The sequence below is a fragment of the Mobula birostris genome, chromosome 4 (genome assembly GCF_030028105.1).
Source record: "Mobula birostris isolate sMobBir1 chromosome 4, sMobBir1.hap1, whole genome shotgun sequence".
Lineage (NCBI taxonomy): Eukaryota > Metazoa > Chordata > Chondrichthyes > Myliobatiformes > Myliobatidae > Mobula > Mobula birostris.
The window spans coordinates 24,881,406-24,891,306 of record NC_092373.1 but is presented as its reverse complement, the minus strand read 5'-3'; the positions used below and the strand labels follow the sequence as shown (position 1 = coordinate 24,891,306).

The window sequence follows — 9,901 nt, the reverse complement described above, 5'->3', positions numbered from 1 at the left end:
GGGGGAGTCTCATACTCTCAGCCGCATAAGCACCGGCCTGATGGGCCACGAGGCTCGTGACAGACTTTAAGTGTTCCACTCTCTGTGTAAAAACTTTACAAAGTATTGTTCCCATATTTCCTCCAATCACCTTAAATTTATGCCCTCTCATGCCCAAGATGAAGCATAATATGAGATCACCCCTCATTCTTAGCTCCACTGAGAATAGGACAGTCACATCTAATCTCCCTTCACCCTTCATAGGGCACAACCTGTCATCCCAAGAGCAAGAGAACCAAAGCTGCATCAGTTCTTTGGCAAGTAAATACTTGCTTCACTCCATCGTCCATCATCACTGTCTGAGCTGTGAAATAACAATATCTGGAATCTGATGATGACAAGCGGTTTTAATCAGAGCTACTTTAGTATTTTCATATTTATGTTGAGGGACCTGAAATTTCTTTTTGAATGAGTAACAAATTCAATATTATGTTCATGGGCTAATGCTTCCTGGAACAGGTCATCAGCAAGGTAATTTCCGAACCCCTAATGTGTCTTTATGAAAAAATAATACCCTCACATATGAATATCAATCTGTGAGAATCCAAATCCACAGTGTCAGATCGCAATATCTTCCTCTTATGCACTTAGAAAATCTGTAAAATTATTTCCTTTCATTCATGTCACCTAATTATAGTTCTACCCTGCTGCCAGCCATCTGCTAGCTCAATACACAGGGCAGAAGGGCATTTTATCATTCACTTCAGCTCATTAGTTTCTACTTCTAATAAACCGAATCTGTGGAGAATGAAGCTACTCATGGGGAAAGGTGATGAAATACATTGCTGTCAAACTCAACCTCTCCCTAAATAAAGGGAAGGAAGTAGGAAATTAGAACAATCAATGGATTTCAACAACCACCTTTAAAAACACTACATCTGATAAAATGCTTTCAATAAACAGAGATGTGTGTTGTTACACTTAAAGCATAAACTATCTGCACTCATCTTAAAGTTGTCCCATTAAAGAAAGACATTGCGTACATCAGCCACAGCATAAGGTTTCTCATTAAAGGATGCTTTCTGAAACCATATACTGCCAGTTCTTAAGATGTGACTGTGGTTTGCAATGCAATTTCAGTTTCTTCTTTTTGAAGCATGTACGGCCGATCTTGTCATCGTTAAAGTCTCTGTGAAAATTCTTCCTTTAATGACAAGTCTCTTGCATTCATGCACTTTGGATAATTTTGGTTGATGATTTTTATCGTGGATGATGTTGTTACCAAATGGAGCCTGGAACTAAACTTTGGGGCTAAAATTCAGTACAACAAAGTATGAGCAATAAATCACTCTGTGACTTTCTGATTCTCCATATTTCAAGCTTTATAGAATCACAGGCTTCATAGAATCACAGGCCTTTACCTCACCATTTTGTCACACTAACTCAAAATAGCTCAATGCTTTAACTTCTGTGATTTTGTTGTGCTTTGATTCCCTATGAACCAAATACAGCCATTTTCTCTTGCTCACTCATTACTCTCTGCTTTTCTCTGCTATTGTCCCCATTTTGCTAATATCTCTATTGGGTTTTCCACCTTTACTAGCTTGTCTTAGACTATAAAGTACAATTAATACACTGCATCATCTGTAGGGAGAAAATGTTTTGCATTCTTTCACTCACAATTCTTGCTTGTTTGCATTTCAAGAGGAAAGGAAGAACAAAGGAACAAATAAATGTTGAATTCTGTGGCATATACATTCAATGGCCATTTTATTAGTTAGCTTCTGTACCTACTGAAGTGGCTACTGAATGTATATTCATAGTCTTCTGCTGCTGTAACTAATCCACCTCAAGGTTTGGTGTATTGTGCATTCAGAGGTGCTCTTTTGCACATCACTGATGTAACGTGTGGTTACCCTGTCAGCTTGAACCAGCCTGGTCATTCTCCTCTGACCGCTCTCATTAATAAGGTGTTTTAGCCCACAGAACTGCTGCTCACTGGATTTTTTTTTTTGTTTTTTGTACCATTCTCTGTGAACTCTATAGATTGTAATGCATGAAGATCTCTGGAGGTAGCAGTTCCTAAGATAGTCAAATCAGTCTATTTGGCGCCAACAATAATTCCATGGTCAAAGTCACTAAGATCACATTTCTTCCCTATTCTGATGTTTGGTCTGAACAACTGAACCTCTTGACCATGTCTTCATGCTTTTATGCATTGAGCTGCTGATATATTTGCATTAATGAGCAGGTGTACAGGTATGCCTAATAAAGTGGCCAGTGAGGGTAGATCCCAGGATGTCCTGAACATTTTACAGCCAAAAGAATCGATTTTGAAAGTTGAAAATGGGCCGCGGATCTGAGGACCAAGTCATATGAGCGGCACTAAAATAGCAATCAACTTGTCTGATGTTTCCTACAAAGGTTGTATTTTCTTGTACTATAGAAGACCATTACAGCCCAATGCATCTATGCTGGCAGCCAGAGCATTCCCATTAGTCCTAAACATTCCATCTGTCCCTTTCTCCCACTTATTCCCTTCCACCAGACTGCTAGGGAATTTACAGTGGCCTGGATTGGAGGACTTTAGTTATGAGGAGAGACTGGGATAGGCTGGCCTTCTTTTCCCTGGAGTAAAGAAGACTAAGGGGTGCATAAGATTGCATGAGGCCTCCGTTGGTCATCATCAACCATGAATGTTACGTTCTAGCTGTGCAAGCCAGGGCAGGGCGATATGGAGGGCAAGCTGTTGACCGTGCAACAGACTCCCCCTCTCGAAGCATCTGATGAACCCAGAGGAACAGCAGAGACCAATACAGTGTAGCACATCAGCATTGCAGGAATTGCCAGCCTGCATTGAACTCAACATAGGACTGCCTTAGGGACTCAAGCTCGGATTTTCCCATCTTAGTTTTCTCCCAAAGTCTCCCCCATGAGCGGGTTTGAGATCAGAGTCTTCCTTCTCCTGGATGAGCTGCCAGCCATGGCTGACGGGCCCCATCTGCCCGAAGCGACTGGTTTTAAGGACCCAGCAACTGCCTTCCTGTTAATAGAAGGTGTTTCGCTGGGCTTAGTAGCTAAGCCACACATGAAGGCCAGGAGCTGGACTTGGTTGTCAGAGGCTATTTGAGGCTCAGGCCATTGGGAGCATTTTATAGATAGTGGGAGATTAACCCCACTACCACTCTGCCTATTGCAACTTTAAAGAACCTATACATAAGATTATGAGAGGAATATTTAGTGCAGATTGTCAAAATATTTCTCAAACTGAGAAAAAGGAGTTTTGAAAGAGATTGCTGGGGTTAATACTGTACACTGAGAGTGGCTGATATTTGAAACATGCTGCCAGGGGGTGGGGTGGAATCAGATATCGTTACTATATTTAAAAGGCATTTACACAGACACATAAATAGACGAGGCATGGAAGGATACAGCTCTAATGAGGGCAAATATGATTATTTCAATATTGTTAGACTTGATGACACAACGACCTACATCTATGGGAAGGAAGATGTACTAGGATCTTTACTTTCTGAGAAGGTTAAGGAGTTTGTGAAGTTACCAAGTTCAACAAGTCTACTCTTGCATGCATCCTGATTGGTTGCACCATTAACTGGTACAGTAATTTGAATGTGTAAGAATGTTAGAAACTGCAGAGATTAGTGCAGTCAGCCCAATACACCACTGGCACTGCCCTCGCCATCGCCTTACATAAGGCATGGCCTCAAGATGGTAACTTCTGTCACAGAAGATCGGCAGCAACCAGGCCAGGCCATCTTCTCACAGCTACCAACAGGAAGGAGATTCAGAAGCATAAAGTCACAGAACATCAGGTTCAAGTGCAGCTACTTCCATTCACCTGTACGGTTCTTGAATCAACCTACACAACCGTCATCACTACCCCTGTACAGCAACAATATGACCACTTTGTACTATTATAGACCTTCTTGTTCAATTTCTTGTATAGTTTTGTACAATTTATGTTTAATTTGTTTTTCTTTGTAGTTTGTGACAGATGTGCACCTGACACTACATGCCAGCGATGCCACTGCGAATACGTTTTTCATTGCACCTGGGCATACCTGTACTTGTGCTCATGACAACAAACTTGACTTTGGAACTGGATGACCTGGAGGACTCCCATGTGCTGACAGGAAATAAGTGCAATCTCCAAGCAGGAAGCAGCCGAGATCAGCACCGAACTGAGGCAGCAGAAACATTAACTACCGTGCCAATGTGATGTTGCTACAGACTCCAGCAATATTTTGGGCTAGGTGCTCTGCTTCTCATTAAACTCACACATTGCAAGGCAAAAAAGCTTATAAGTCTTGAATACATTGGTGCAATATAAAATTAATTGGTTCAGCCTAATTTTTAATGAGGCAAAATGATTTAGCGGAAGCACTGATGAAGCATTTAAGATTCATTTTACTGCTGCTAAGCAATTAATCAAAATCTCTGATGTAGATGAGACCGAGTGCTACAATATATTTACAAATCAAGAATACCATTATAATGTTGTGTCCTTGAGTGGTCGGCTTCCTTTGGAATATGAATTGGACTATAAAGCTGTTTTAAGTTTAATTTGTTGCAGTGGGCTGGGATGAATAGTGAGGTGTCATTCATTTTTACCTCTGGTAGTTCTCCTCTGACTGAAACGTGGAAATGTCATTAATTCTTGACCTGCACAGAAAATCAAATACCTTAGCTCAAGGTTCTCAATCTTTGTCCACAGTAGAGATTCGATCTGGGATCTGCACATGGTAAGTTGCCAGGCAAGAGGACAGATATCAGGCTGGGGAATAGATAGGCCATGTGAGATCACACATCAGTACTTCTCTAGAGCTGAATTGTGCACGCAAAGAGCGATGCGAAATGGGTGACATGATGCCCTTGTACCTTATTCCTCTTTGAGTTATCTGTGTTTTAAGCGAGGCATTGTCAGGTGGTAGGAACTGTGCACCTGAAATGAGTGTCTTGGACCCAGAAGTCTATGCTGTAGGAAGTCTAATGATGTCACTGAACCATATTGGATCACTTGTGAAGTGATTAACCCTCCTATGCGTGAGTAGCACTCTCTTTTAGCGCAGGCTTTCAGGCGTGCACGTTTGCTGTGTTAGCATACCCAGCTGCTTGCTCCCATACTGTAGATTGCCGAGCGGATACCGTGTTTAACGTGACTCAATAGGAAATGTAATGCTACTTCTCCATTGTCATTCTTGCTCCACACGTACCATACAGCCTGTGTGAGGTGACACGGATCCCGGGAGGTCTATCTCCTGCCTTGCTGCATCGAGCCAGGCCCATCATTTCCAGCACAGGAGTATGGCTTGCTCTAGTTTCACTGCATTCATTTCTCTGCTTATCCCTCATTCTTCTTCCAGCAGTGCCACCTGGACTCCTATCCACAAACAACAGGACACAGAAGCAAACTGCATCAGTTGCTGCATTCACTCAAATCCAGTTCATTGATTTGATTATGAGGACACGCAGTCCCCTTTTATTGTCATTTAGTAATGCATGCATTAAGAAATGACACAATATTTTTCCAGAATGATATCACGAAAACACACGACAAACCGACTTAAAAAGTAACAAAAACTACATAATTATGACATATAGTTACAACAGTGCAAAGCAATACCATAATTTGATAAGAACAGACCATGGCACAGTAAAAGTCTCAAAGTCTCTCGGAAGTCCCATTATCTCACGCAGACGGTAAACCTCCAGCGCCGCCAACTTGCCGATGCAGCATCCTGAAAGCATCCGACCACAGTCCGACTCAGAGTCCATCCAAAAACTCCGAGCCTCCGACCACCTCTTTGACACTGAGCACCGAGCACCGAGCACCATCTCTGCCGAGCACTTCGACCCCGGCCCCGGCAACAGGCGATAAGCAGGCATTTCAGAAGTTACTCCAGATGTTCCTCTGCGCTTCACGGCTGTCTCCATCAAATCCGGATTGTGCACGGCCCCCCTAGTTACACATAATCGATATTCATTTGGAACGGCCGCACGCGCTGCGTCGCGTCACGATCTTCTCCTCCCTCCAACAAAACATTCTATACAGGAATTTAAATTTAACTGTTTACTAAATCTGGAAATAAACACCTAGTTACAATGAAACTACCAGATTGTTGTCAAAAATAATTTATTTCACTCAAGGGATCGTTTGTCCTTACATGTGCCATGTGACTAAACACCTACCAATGCGGTTTCCTCTTAAAAACCTTTCGAAAATGACTTGGCATGCTGTGAATAAATACCGTGGCCGTCACTGTAACTTAGTGGTTAGCGTAAGGGCAGCAAGGTGGTGTAATGTTTAGTACAACACTTTTCCAGTGCCAGCAAGCTGGGTTATTTCTCAGCACTGCCTGTAAGGTGTTTGTATGTTCTCCCCGTGAACGCGTGGGTTTCCTCCGGGTGCTCTGATTTCCTCCCACATCACATCCCAGGGATATATCGGTTAGTAGGCTAATTGGCTGGCACAGGCTCGCTGGCCAGAAGGGCCTGTCACCGTGCTGTCTCTCTAAAAAAAATAAATAAATCCCTGGGGTCATTTTGAAACGTAAGCTCCACAGACTGGCTTCCATCCTGCAATTTTCCTTGCCTGTTCATTGATGCAATTGCAAAGAAATACTGCAAAGGTGCATCAGGTCGATTAACATCTGCTGTGGAAAGACAGATGCAGCCCTTCATTAGAATTGATAGGATTCAATGCCTTCCAGCTTTTTTCATTGGTGCTTTTAACCTGCTGATCTTGCGCTTGCTGTGAAATGATTGTAGATGTTTTCTCCCATCATTATTGGACTTGCTATTGTTGTCATTTTTCAGATGAATGGTCTTTGGATTTCTAATTATGAATACAAAGCTATAAGCTATGGTTCATCAGGCCAGCTCTACTCATCAGACTTAGAAATCCTTTATAAAGAAATAATCAAAAGATATGACTCTATAATGGTTTAGTGCCAGAGTCTTTAATTGAAAATTGTAACTCACTGCTCATCAATCTAGTGTCACGGGGTTTGCATGTACTTGGCTACATTAATGTAGTGATTATGGTTATGAACTAACAACTTACAAGTTCAAATAAACTCTACTATGAGATGACCATAAAATTGCTAGTTTATTCATAAAACTGTTCGGTTTACCTATAGACCTGGACCCAGCACATTATTTATTGCTGTTTGTATTTGCACTCTGCACTCTGGTTGATCTTTCATTGATCCTGTTATAGTTACTATTCTATAAGTTTGCTCAGTATGCCCATAGAAAAATGAATCTCAGGGTTGTATATGGAGATATATATGTACTCTGATAATACAATTTTCTTTGAAACTTTATTGTTGATTCTGCGTGGGTGAACTGATTTTCAAAATGTTTCCTTCCATGGGGGTCTAAGGAATGAGCAACAAATCCAACTTCCCAACATGGAATAGGCAATGAAAATATTAAAGTCATAGAGTCACAGAAAAATACAGACACAAAAACAGGCCCTTCAGCTCATCTAGTCCATGCCATTCTATTTAAGCTGCCTAGTCCCACTGATCTGCACTTGGATCGTAGCCCTGCATACCACTCCCATCCATGTGCCTATCCAAATTTCTCTTAAATGTTGAAATTGAAATTGCATCCACCACTTGCACTGGCAGTTCACTCCACCCTCAGAGTGAAGAAGTTTCCCTTAAACATTTCATCTCTCTCCCTTCACCCATGACCTCTAGTGTAGTCTTACCCAACCTAAGTGGAAAAAGCCTGCTTGAAGTTAATCTATCTATAGCCCTCATAATTTTGTATACCTCTATCAAATCTCCCCTCAGTCTTCTTCATTATAGGGAATAAAGTTCTAACCTATTTAATCTTTCCTTATAACTCAGGTCCTCCAGTCCCAGCAACATCCTTGTAAATTTTCTCTGTACACTATCAATCTTAATTACACCTTTCCTGTAGATAGGTGACCAGTACTCCAAATTAGGCCTCACCAATATCCTATACAATTTCAGCATATTATCCCATCTCCTTTTCTCAATACTTTGATTTATGAAGGTCAATGTGCCAAAAGCTTTCTTTACAACCCTTTCTACCTATAAAGCTACTTTCAATGAATTATGGACATGTATTCCATGATCCCTCTATTCTTCTGCACTCCTCAGGGCCCTACCACTCACTGTTTAAGACTTACCCTGGATGGTCATCCCTTAGTGCAACTCCTCTCAAAAGTCAGCATTAATTTCCATCTGTCGGTTCCAGCGATGCCATCATCCAGAATGGCAGTTTGAATCAACAGTTCCTCCGGAAAAACGCATATTTTGCCCTGTTAGTCCATCAAATATAAGATCTTTCGGAAATATCTGAATTGATAAGGGGGGCAAGAATGGTGAAAAAGAACGGAGATTAAAACAAGCAGCACTGCGGAGCCTACGGAAGAGAGAGGTACAGGGCGCGGCTCTCCTGCACGTGCACGCGGCGGCGAGGCTGACGCGGGGCCTCGTGCAGGTGAAGCAGCAAACGTGATAAAGATTCTGGAAGAGTTAAGGGAAGTCCAAAGAGATATAAAGCAGCAACTCAATGAGATAAAGTCAGAGCTCGCCAACAGCAATCAGAAAATAGCGGTGGCAGAGACTTGAATTGAGAAGGTGGAAGATTGTGTGCAAAACGTGGAACAGATACTAAGTAAGATAAAAATATTAAATCAACAGGAAAGTAAATTGCTTGACCAGGAGGGAAGGTCGCGACGGAAAAATATCAGGATTTATAATGTTCCCAAAGAAGTGGAGGGATTATCGATGATGGACTTTGTAGACAAGCTGCTGCGGGAAGCGCTGGAGATTCCCCCGACTATGGAGATTGAAATTGAGAGGGCGCATTGTTTGCTCGTCTCACGGCCTCCCAGAGACAGACAAAGTAAACCGCACTCAATAGTACTTAAATTCCTTCGACTCAAGAGCAAACCGGAGATTCTACGAAGGGCCTGGGGTAAGAAGAGTGTGTTTTGGAACAGGAAGTTAATATGTATCGATCTTGATTACCCCCCCCCCCCGGCGGTCCTACAGAAACGGAAGGAATATTCCGAAGCAGAACGAATATTGAAGCAAGAAAAGATTAAATTCCAAACCCCGTAGCCTACTAAACTGAGGGTATTTTACCAAGAAGGTATACAGCTATATCAGAGGGTGGAAGAGGCGACTACAGACATGAAGAACAGAGGACTGCCCATTAGCGTGGTCAAACCAAGGGAAAGTCTGGCTGAGCAGTTATCCCGATCTGCTTGGGAAATAGGAAGAGAACCGAGAAAGCAGGGGAGGGGAACAGGATGAGAGAAGGGTATTAGGAAGAGACTGTGAGTTCTCCGAGGACAGCCCTCACCTCCTCCAGAAAAGCCATAAAGTTTCGCTAACTTTAAAAGTGCTAAGAAACTAAACGGAAGCAAAAATAGAGGGTGATATACCTATATCGAGAAATACATATTATAATGTAGATTTTATATTATGCAATTTTTAAAAATTCATTCATTCATTCCTTTTTACCCACCTAAATGAGAATATATATATGGGAGGAATACACAGGGAAATTATTTCTGTGTAATGGACATAGATTTTTTTACTTACTTTTATAGGTACTGCAGCGGGGGCCCTCAACTCACAGGTAGGAGGGACTATCCCCCACGGCTAGACATTTCTTCTAGCTCAACCCAGGGTCATCTAGAGACCCCAGCCTTGGAATCACATCTTCATTACCTTTTTTTTATTATTCACGTTTCTTGGCTCTAATTTGTTCAGGGAGTAGATCGATTAAATTATATTCTGCAAATTTCAATGATATACTAACAGATAAATACACATGGCTAAGGACAAAGTAAAATTCATTTCTTTTAATGTCAATGGGCTGTTGAATCCAGTCAAGCGCAGTAAAATTCCAT

The 9,901-nt window shown here is 41.9% G+C and overlaps 1 long non-coding RNA gene across 1 annotated transcript; it reads right to left on the bottom strand.

Moving 5' to 3' along the window:
- Window positions 1-5,521: 5,521 nt before the first annotated feature.
- Window positions 5,522-9,241, bottom strand: LOC140195866 (uncharacterized). The gene is made up of 3 exons (XR_011885558.1): window positions 9,129-9,241; window positions 8,165-8,333; window positions 5,522-6,044 (listed from the first exon to the last, which is right to left on the bottom strand). It is a non-coding gene; the product is annotated as an uncharacterized lncRNA (long non-coding RNA).
- Between the last annotated feature and the right edge of the window lie 660 nt (window positions 9,242-9,901).